Below are 9,366 nucleotides of genomic sequence, written 5' to 3'. Positions count from 1 at the left end.
CCGGCTCCGTCCGTCCCTGTGTGTTTGGAGCGGAGGAAAGATGGCAGCGGCTGCACTTCCTCTTGCACTTTCACCCCTGGGGGGAGGAGAAGGAGGGGGCGATACCACCCCCCCTACAAAAATCCAGCGGGGGCCCCCCGGCTGCTGCTCCCCGACCAAGCGCCGCCGCCGCCGGCCCCGGTCCGGGCCCCGCCCGCTTCGACGCACCCTCACCACCGGCGCCGCAAACTTTCCTCTCTTCTTTGGACGAGAAGACCCCCACCCTATTCACGGAGACCCCCCCCTCCAGCCACTCGGGTTCCCCCCCTACCCCCCCGCTTCCTGCCCCCCTCCCTCCCCGCATCCGCCAATGCAAGAGCAGCCAGAGCCAGCAGGCCGGCCCCCACCCCGCCCGCCCGCGGGGGCTGGGGGCTGCAGTCTCCCCCTTCCCCAGCACCGATCCTCCAATGCCGAGCCGGCAGTGAGGCCCCCCCCTGCGGCTCACGGGGGTGGTGGGGCTGCGCTCGCCCCCTCCCCCAAATATCCGGGCTGCAGCTCGCCCCCGAGACCCCCCTCCCGCTGGAGAGAGGAGGAGGGGCCGGCGGGGGGGGCTGCAGGCAACCTTCCCCCCTCCCCAGGCGCGAATCGTCCAATGCAAACCCTCCCGGAGCTGCAGAGGCGCAGAGCGGCCCCCACCTCCTCGGCTCGCCTGAGGAGAGCCGATCCCAGAGGGGCCAGGGGCTGCAGCGCAGACCGGCCTCCCCCCGGTCTTTCATTGCATTTCTCACCCCCACCCCCCGTACCCGATCAACTCTCAGCCTCGCTAGAAGAGCGAGGCGCCGGCATTGTGGGGGAGGGAAGGGGTACAGCGGGAATTCTTCCAGTGCGAAAATGCCCTCCCCCTGGGAGCGGTTGGGAGGAACGGTACCCGCGGGCCGGGGGCTGCGGGAGGCACGGGCACCTCAGAGCCCCGACTGCGTCCATGTTGGGGAAACTGCTGCCCGCGGAGCCCCTCCCGCGCACCCGGGTTTCCCACGGCGCCCGGAGCGCCCCACGCCCCAGCGCGGCGAGGCTCCCGCTCCCTCAAGTTACCCCTCCCCGGGCCCAGGTTAAACGCTCCTAAATGCACTGCCGACTTCGCTGCGCGGGATTGCCTGGACTGTCCTAGTGCTGAATCTTCCCTGTGTGCTCTAGGTCTCTCAATGAAGAGCTGCTATTTCAACATCATCGTTATTCATTTGCATCTGAAATCTGCTTTCTGTCTCAGAGAGGAATTTTTCTCTACTTTTGAAAAAACATCTCCAACCGCCCCCCCCCCCCCCCCCCCATCACACACACGTTCCCCAAACAGAGTTCTTTGTTTTGTTAAAGACAACGTTTGGAAAAAAGTGTTCAAGGACACTTTTTTTTTGCATTTGTAACATCAAGTCTAATTAAGAATGCTTGGACCACCTATTCACGATCTAATATTGTCACTTAAACTATTCTGTGGAAAATAGTGAACTTGGCACATGTGAGGGCATCACAAACTACAGAGCCTTCCAAAAGCTCAAACCCAGCACTTGAATTAAATAGTGGTGGAACTGAAAAAGCATTCTGGGTACTGATGTGCAAATGAGCGCACCAAGCTTCCAACTTTCAAAATATTACATTAACACTTAAGGCCACACAGTGCCCTCAGCCTGTACATCAGATTTCTTCTGCTTTTGATAGGAACTGTTTGTCTCTACTGCAGTCAGAATATTACCAGTAACTTTTTATTGCTGCACTATGTGTGCAAACACCCTGATATGAACATATACTTTGAGAAATTTGAGGTGGAGTGGTAGCAATGCTGACAAACCCAGCTTAAGTACACCCTATTATGTAGACAACACAGTGCTTGTATTCTCCTAAATCTGTGTGCCACAGGCACACAAGTTGTACTTGCTACAGTGAGGAAAATGATTGTGTTTAACTCACTAGCCAGGCTGCAAGCACACACAGACATGGAGCAGTTAAAGAATCTGGAATTTGCTTATCTTTCCTAGTGGCTTTGGACAGTTGTGTGCCTTTCCCCCAGTGGTTTATTAATTTGCTTTCTTTTAGCCCCCAGCCTCCTGACATGGTTCCTGCTTCCTATTTCAGTTCCCTCCTCGCCTGTTCTTTGTCTCTCCTCTAGGCAGGGGGAGGGGGGTCCTGCCTCTCTCACAGCACTTTCCTCAGAACTTTCTCCAGTTGCCACGGAATGTTCTGGTTTCAGCTTCCAGCCCTCCTGTTTAAAAGGCACCATCCCACACACCCTGCCTGCTTCTCTGGGTAAAAGCTAAAAAAGCCCCAAAGCATGGCTGTTTCTTGGCAAGTGATCCACTCACACTTGCCATGAGGATGCCACATTAGCGCACCGGGAGCTCACCTCTGAGCAGTGGCTGGATGCTCGTTCGAGATGACTGCCAGCACCTTGCAGTCCTGGCTAATCACAAGGACAGCGACACAGCCCTTTGCCTTGGCTCCTCAGCACTCTGCCATGGCAGTGGCTGCAGCTCTCCTCTTGGTACTTAAGTCTTTGTACACTGGCTCACTGCACCCTACAGCTCCACCAGCACACTTAAAGGACTGCTGCTTAGAACATTTTCTGGTCCCAAACTTACCCTGTCTCAGAATATGAGACTATCAAAGTAGTCACTCAACTAGCATTTGTTAAAACATTGCCAAATTTCTTCTGAACATGAACAGGTACTGAACACACTGAGCAAAAATTCGGCTCATCACTGTGAACAGACTTGTAAAGTGAAGTTCTCTAAATTTAATGTGATGACTAAATGGCATTTCTCCATACATAACTGTGTAAGCACACAGGAATGATTACCTTTGAACTCAATTACCATCACAACTAGCAAGTTACTTTTCAAAAACAAAGTTCCAGATAATGTGAAAGAAAGTTTTAAATTTAAATTTTGAAATTTATGTTTTCTGTATCTAATATTTCCTCTCCTTTTCAGATGATTCATAATCTATTTTCTTAGACATCTTCTGCACTGGAATGTGCTGAACATCTTTTGAATCCATCCCTCTTTTAAATAAAGGCATTTTCTTCAGCTACTTTATTCAGCTTCTCACTATTTCCTGTCTCACTTCTGCTCAAGGGAATTCCTGAGGTGTCCCTAAATGTTTTGCAGCTGCCGGGTGCCTGCTGAAGCACTTTGATTGGTACTTCAATAGTATTAATAATCTCCTTTTCTCCAAACATGTGTGTACCATTTGGGACTCCACATTGTACATTGCTCGCTTCACTGCAGATCAATTGCTACCGGCCTTACTCAGAAGTGCAGACCTTAAATTGGTGTACAAATATAGGAGGTAACAAAAGACTGTTACAGTTGAATCTGTTCAAACATATTTGGGTATATGTTAATTAGAGTTGAGTCATACCTATTTGTTCAACACTTGCAACTTGTGAATCTGTGTAGGTCTTGAGGCTACTGAAATTTTTCAGAATAGTCCCATTATTATACTCTTTAAGAAGGTTAGTCACTATTTCACAGGGATTATAATATTAGCAGAGACATTTGTGCATAGCACTTGTGCCAGCTAATCAGTCATATGAACCATTTCCTTTCTATGTGTGTTCCACAGAAATACACAGCACTGAGCAGTTTGTGGCACACTTGCTATTTCAGTGAGTAGCTGTCAGTTTTCCTGAGCTTTCACCGATATTTTAATTAACTGCTACTGATATAACAAGCAATTAATTCAGCATTCATTACTTATTCGGTTGATTATTACTTAAATTTAGTTTTTAAAGCTTGCTCAGTTTATTATTAGGAAGCATCCCATGAGAATGCCAACCCTAGCAGCAAGGATTCTCAGACTTGGAGACAGCAGTTTCCTCTGTAACCCAGACGTGGGTTTAGTGATTTGTCAGCTTTCTCCTCTAGAAGCAGATGAAAACTCTTTAAAAATACCCAGCACCCTCACAAAACTGACAGCAATAGGATGGTATGTGATGCTGTGGAAAGTACACTGAAAGACTTACTTTAAAAAGAGAAAACAGCACTGTTTGGTTTGTATCTTTTTGATCACTTTCCTCACTTCACCCGTGTGCTGTGTACTCTGTGTGTTGCATGGCAGTCCATGACAAAGTGTGGGGAGCTGATGTTAAACTATACAACTTTTAGTTGTTATACTAATATTACACAGTCTTGGAAGCCAACCTTTGATACTTAATCTCCCTTTTGTTCCCCTCATTTCTTCAGTCTGCTCAGTTTAACTTATTCTAGACTGCCTGGAACCAAAGCAACCTGACCCATTCAAAACAAGATTGCCACATTAAGGATCTGTGAAACGTGGAAATACAGCCTAGGATTCCATCTCGTGGAAATACAGCCTAGGATTCCATCTCGTGGAAATACAGCCTAGGATTCCATCTCGTGAAATACAGCCTAGGATTCCATCTCGTTGACTCGCAGTGAATTAGGCATTCATGCCTACCTAAGCAAACCTGACAGACAACTTTTCTCCTAAAACATACATTACAATACAATCCTAAATATGCAATGCAAGCACAAAGGTTTGGTATTTACAGATTAACAGCTAAACTACTGTGTTCTTCCCCAGGAAAACTCCTACCTAGATACAAATAAACTGACATTAAAAAAAGTCAATCCTAGAAGACAACTAGGAACAGCTACATCTTTACATTTTACAACATTCAAAAGAAACACAACTTTCTGTCTATTGGCTCAAGAGTTAATTAAGATGTGAATTGCATCAACTCTCAGAGTCACTTCACCTCAGGCAATCAGTATTATGCTTCCAGTGAAGATTCAGCACTATGGATTTAAAAAATCTTACCTTTTGATAGAGCATTTTCAAAATATCTTTCCTCCAAACAGGCATGAAGCTGGCCCTCAGTCAACTCATTATAGCTCATTATAGTTTTGTCTCCCTTTCAGCACGAGCAGTTCTTCCCTGAAATACAATGATAGGGTTAATTAGCAGCTATTTCTCAAATCAAAGTACAATTCATAGGGTAAATTTGCAAAACTGTAAAAATTAAATAAAACCAAACACCAAAACTGAACAAAAACCCCCACAAAAACCACCTTAAAATGAACCAATTCTCTATATGCCTTAAGTTGCAGTTACCCTTTTTTCATCAGGAAACTCTGTCAGCTTGGTTACAGTCCCATACCTATAATTCTTAAAATCATAAGTACTCAGATCACCGTTACCATTTGACAGATTATTTTTCACTGGGCGGGTGATCGTTTCTGAGAGGATATGAAATTTCAAGATCCTTGCTTCACCTGAAATCATGATTTCATTTCCTCCCTGTCACCTTCTCCCCACTTTCTGAAATCCTGCAGAAATCCCACCAGTAATCTACAAATGCAGTCTGTAGCAAGCCCACAAAGCATCAGCTGATTGCCAGTATAGTCTGCAGTTCTGGCATGAGGTGAATTACCAAAACCACAAGGGCTGTACTACCAGAGTAGCTCTTTAGCTAAAATGACCTCCTCAGTGCACTGTGAATAATCTTGATATCCACAAGTATTTGAGTTATTCATTAGAATATAAAAGAGGAGAAAAAACCCTCAAACCTGACTAGGTGAGCACGCACTGCTTCTTTTTAACAAGGTACTTTATGTGATTTTAATGAAGCATTACACGAGTTATCACAATTAATTTCATACTCACAGTATTTACCATGTATTGTACAATGATAAATTTTACATGGTTATCCAAAACACTTGCAAGCCTCTCCTCAATATACTTGGTTTGCATTTCACTATCCCATGTAAGTAAAACTCTTACTCAAGCTAAAATACTAGTTGTTTTAGAAAGAATTTCAGAATTTGACCCATAGTGAAGTAGCTTATTTAAATTTGATAGTTTGACCTAAAACCTAAATGCATTAGCTCCTAAGCTCTCCTGTAGAAGTGAGCTAGCTACCATACTCGCAGGGCAATGCTATGGAAACATGACAGTTTCAATCATTCTGCGGCAACTGCACATTCCTCTCGTGCAAAAACAAAACTGAGGCACAAGTAAAGGAAAAGACCTGCTCAGGATCAGTGTCAGCAGGACTGAAGTGTGTAGAAGATGAATTTCTGAAATCCATTTTTCTACAGCCCTCCATTGTTCAGATCTTGCTGATGAGGTATGTGCCATTTCAGTCACATTCCTGTCACTGGTGAAACAAGCACTCCTGGTTTTTCCCAATCATTCATTCCAGACTCTGTCATGTTCCTAAAGTGTTTGATGAGATAGCCTTTACATCAGATGCAGTCTTTGTCCACCTGCTGAATATCTTTTAGAATATTGCTTTCTTTATCTTATTAGGAATATTATAAGAGAACTGCTGAGGGGATATACTTCCAGTTTATCAGTTAGTCATTCATACGACTGCATGATCATTTGTGAGTTTTACTCCAGATCTGAACCTTCATTCTGTGTCATCTGACATTACAGGCAATTGGTCCCAGGAGAGACTGACTGTTGTGCAAGTTACAGCCTTTGGAAGTGTTCCCTCTGCTGCACTTCATCTAGATTTCCTACATGGAATGATTGCAATTTAAAAAACACACATACACATTTTAATACAAAAGATGGCAATTCACATACTTCATCTTCCATCAGTGCCCACTATAAAGCTCAATTAACCTTTTGAGCAGATCTCAGTCTCTTGCATCTCCTTTCATTTGCTCTCTGGTTCTACTGGGGGCTTTTATCTCTTCTGACATTATATCCAATTTTCTATTAATATTTTCCTTGATTTTTCCCTTCTCTGACTGACTTTTTTTTTCTTTTTCTTTAAAAAGGCTTTATCATTTGCACTCTATTTTCCAGTTTTGATTGCAGTCCTCAGGGGATGTAATGAATCCATTCCCAGTCACCCACTCTTCAGTTATTTTTTCAGCTGTTGCACCTTATTTCCTATGGTCAGAACCACCCTGTTCTCTAAGCACCATATCACATAAAACACCTTTATATTAAAAAAATCACAGCAGTACTCACAACAAATAAAAGTAATGTTACTCTGTCCACAACCTGTAAACAATCTCTGTTGAACAAGCCTTTCTGAAGCTTAAAAGATGGTGCTGTTATAAACTAATATAAACTACTTTAAATATCCTAACCAATTAAAAAGTGTTAATTTGGTTACCAAAAATCAGACTAATTATCTTTATTAATGAAATTCTTTCTCCCTTCAGGTAATTAAGGACAATACTAAACACTGAAAGAATTTTTAGGTGCCTAAATTCCTTATACCCTTTGCCTGAGTAACTTTCTGAGAAAAAAAGAATCGAAGACCTTACTGAGCAGCTGGATGTTAAGAACACTATGGAAACATAAACCAGGAATACAAAAACCAGCCAGTAACTAAATATTCACACCATGTACTTTATTGACATCTTTGTTCGTTCAGCCCCCAATTAGAAAAATAATTTTAAGTTAGACTCAGTTTATGAGGTTTGGAATGAGTTTGTAAGAACAACTTGCAATAAGTTCTGAAATTAACCATGATCTACTGTAAAAGAGGGGCAGTCTTAAATCCTGACTGAGCATTCAGAATCTGTATTTTTCTCAATGCTTTTCCTTTTACTAAAAAGAACCACAAATGTGGGCTGATTGTATGGCTGAATTCAGTTGAAGCATAGACAAGTTCAACTCCATCTGAAGTAAATAGGAAAAAATTTGTACCAGGGTCAAATCTCTGTGCCATGTTGGAAAAAGATATTGTTCACAAAGAATAATTAGAAAACCATGAACAAATATACGGAGGGTAGGTGCATTTATATTTACCCTAGCTTAGCTGAACTAACAATTCCAGGAATAGCAATTCCATTTTATTTGGGATTCTATTTTAGTAAGCTCTGTATAAGCTTATATTAATGACAGTTCCTAATATAGAGAGTTTATGCCAATAAAAGCTGCTTTCTTGATGAAAATGAGACAAAAAGGGAAATGCAGAGGCAGAGACCACAAATAGCAGTGTGGTTCCCATTGCACTAGCACTCTTTTTTTCCCTTTTCACTGTAAGTTAAAGAAGACTTAATGATTCCATAAAAATTCCATCACTGAAACTGTTGTAAGGTTAGTTCAATTTTGTCAGTTGTAACATACTCAGAATTCTGTCTGAAGATGTGGCAGGTGTGTCTGTAAGTGCTCACACTACAGGCCCAGGAGAGTGTATTTTTGGCGTTTTTTTTTTTTCCCTATAGTTAAGTTTTACATTTAGATACACCCTATAGAAACAGACTTTGCAATAAGTTGAGACAGAAGAGCCTTCCTGAAAGGATACTGAACATGGACAAAAAGGTTTCTATAAATATTCGAATTTAGACAAAATGACACAGAAACAAACTTGGAAACCGAAGTTCTGAACAACTATTAAATTGTATTTCCTTGTCATAAAAATACTTTTAATTTGAAATCCAATTGTTTGGCTTCTTGTGAAACAGCCTAACGCTGGAAATAGTTGGCATTTTAAAGTTTGAAGGGGCCTTTAAAAAATCCTTTCTCTATTTAATTAGCCTGCATTCAGAGCAGAGTTACAGATGTCCCTGGGGCAAAGTGGTACGGTCAGGGCTCAGCTGAAAGGAGCCGTGAGAAAGCTCCGGCATGAAGTCTCGGTGTGACAAAGCACCAGCTCGGGAAGGCTCCGCCACGGGCAGTGCGGCAGCGCCGCCCGGTCCGGCAGCGCTGCGGAACGCGGAGTGCCACAAATACACACCTGGCTTTGAGCAGGGCGGGCTGCGGGAAGGACCGCGGGGAGGCTGCTCCGGTTTAACCCCAGGGAAGGGCACACGCCACCTCCCCTCGCGGGCAGCGAGACCCCCGGCTCCTCTCGCACCTGCGGGGCCGCTGCCTCAGCGCTCAGCTCCGCTCGCACCGTCCTCTATCACAGCCCAGCGCCCGGCTTCTCTCGGCGCCGCAGCCCGGCTGCCCCTCACGGCCAAGCGCCTCAGCCGCGCCAGATCCGTCCCCGGGCCCCCGTGAGGGCTCTGGCACACGCAGCTCATGCCGGCTCCCACAGCCGCCACAGCCCCGCACACATCACACGGACACGGGGCACAGACACACGGATCTCACACACACAGAACACACGTACACGGATCTCTCACATACAAGGACTCACAGACCCCAGAGATACACGAATCTCTCTCACACCCAGGGATCTCACAGGCACACGATCTCTCACACACGGATCCCTCACACACACACGGATCTCTCACACACAGATCCATCACACATATGGATGTCATAGGCACACGGATCTTTCACACACACATGGATGTCACAGGCACATGGATGTCACAGGCACAAGGATCTCACACACACGGATCCCTCACACACACACGGATCCCACACTCAGGCATCTCTCCCTCACATTCGCCCCTC

Source organism: Fringilla coelebs (genome assembly GCF_963513975.1).
Source record: "Fringilla coelebs genome assembly, chromosome: 17".
NCBI classification, from domain to species: Eukaryota; Metazoa; Chordata; class Aves; order Passeriformes; family Fringillidae; genus Fringilla; species Fringilla coelebs.
Note: the sequence above shows the minus strand (reverse complement) of the source record.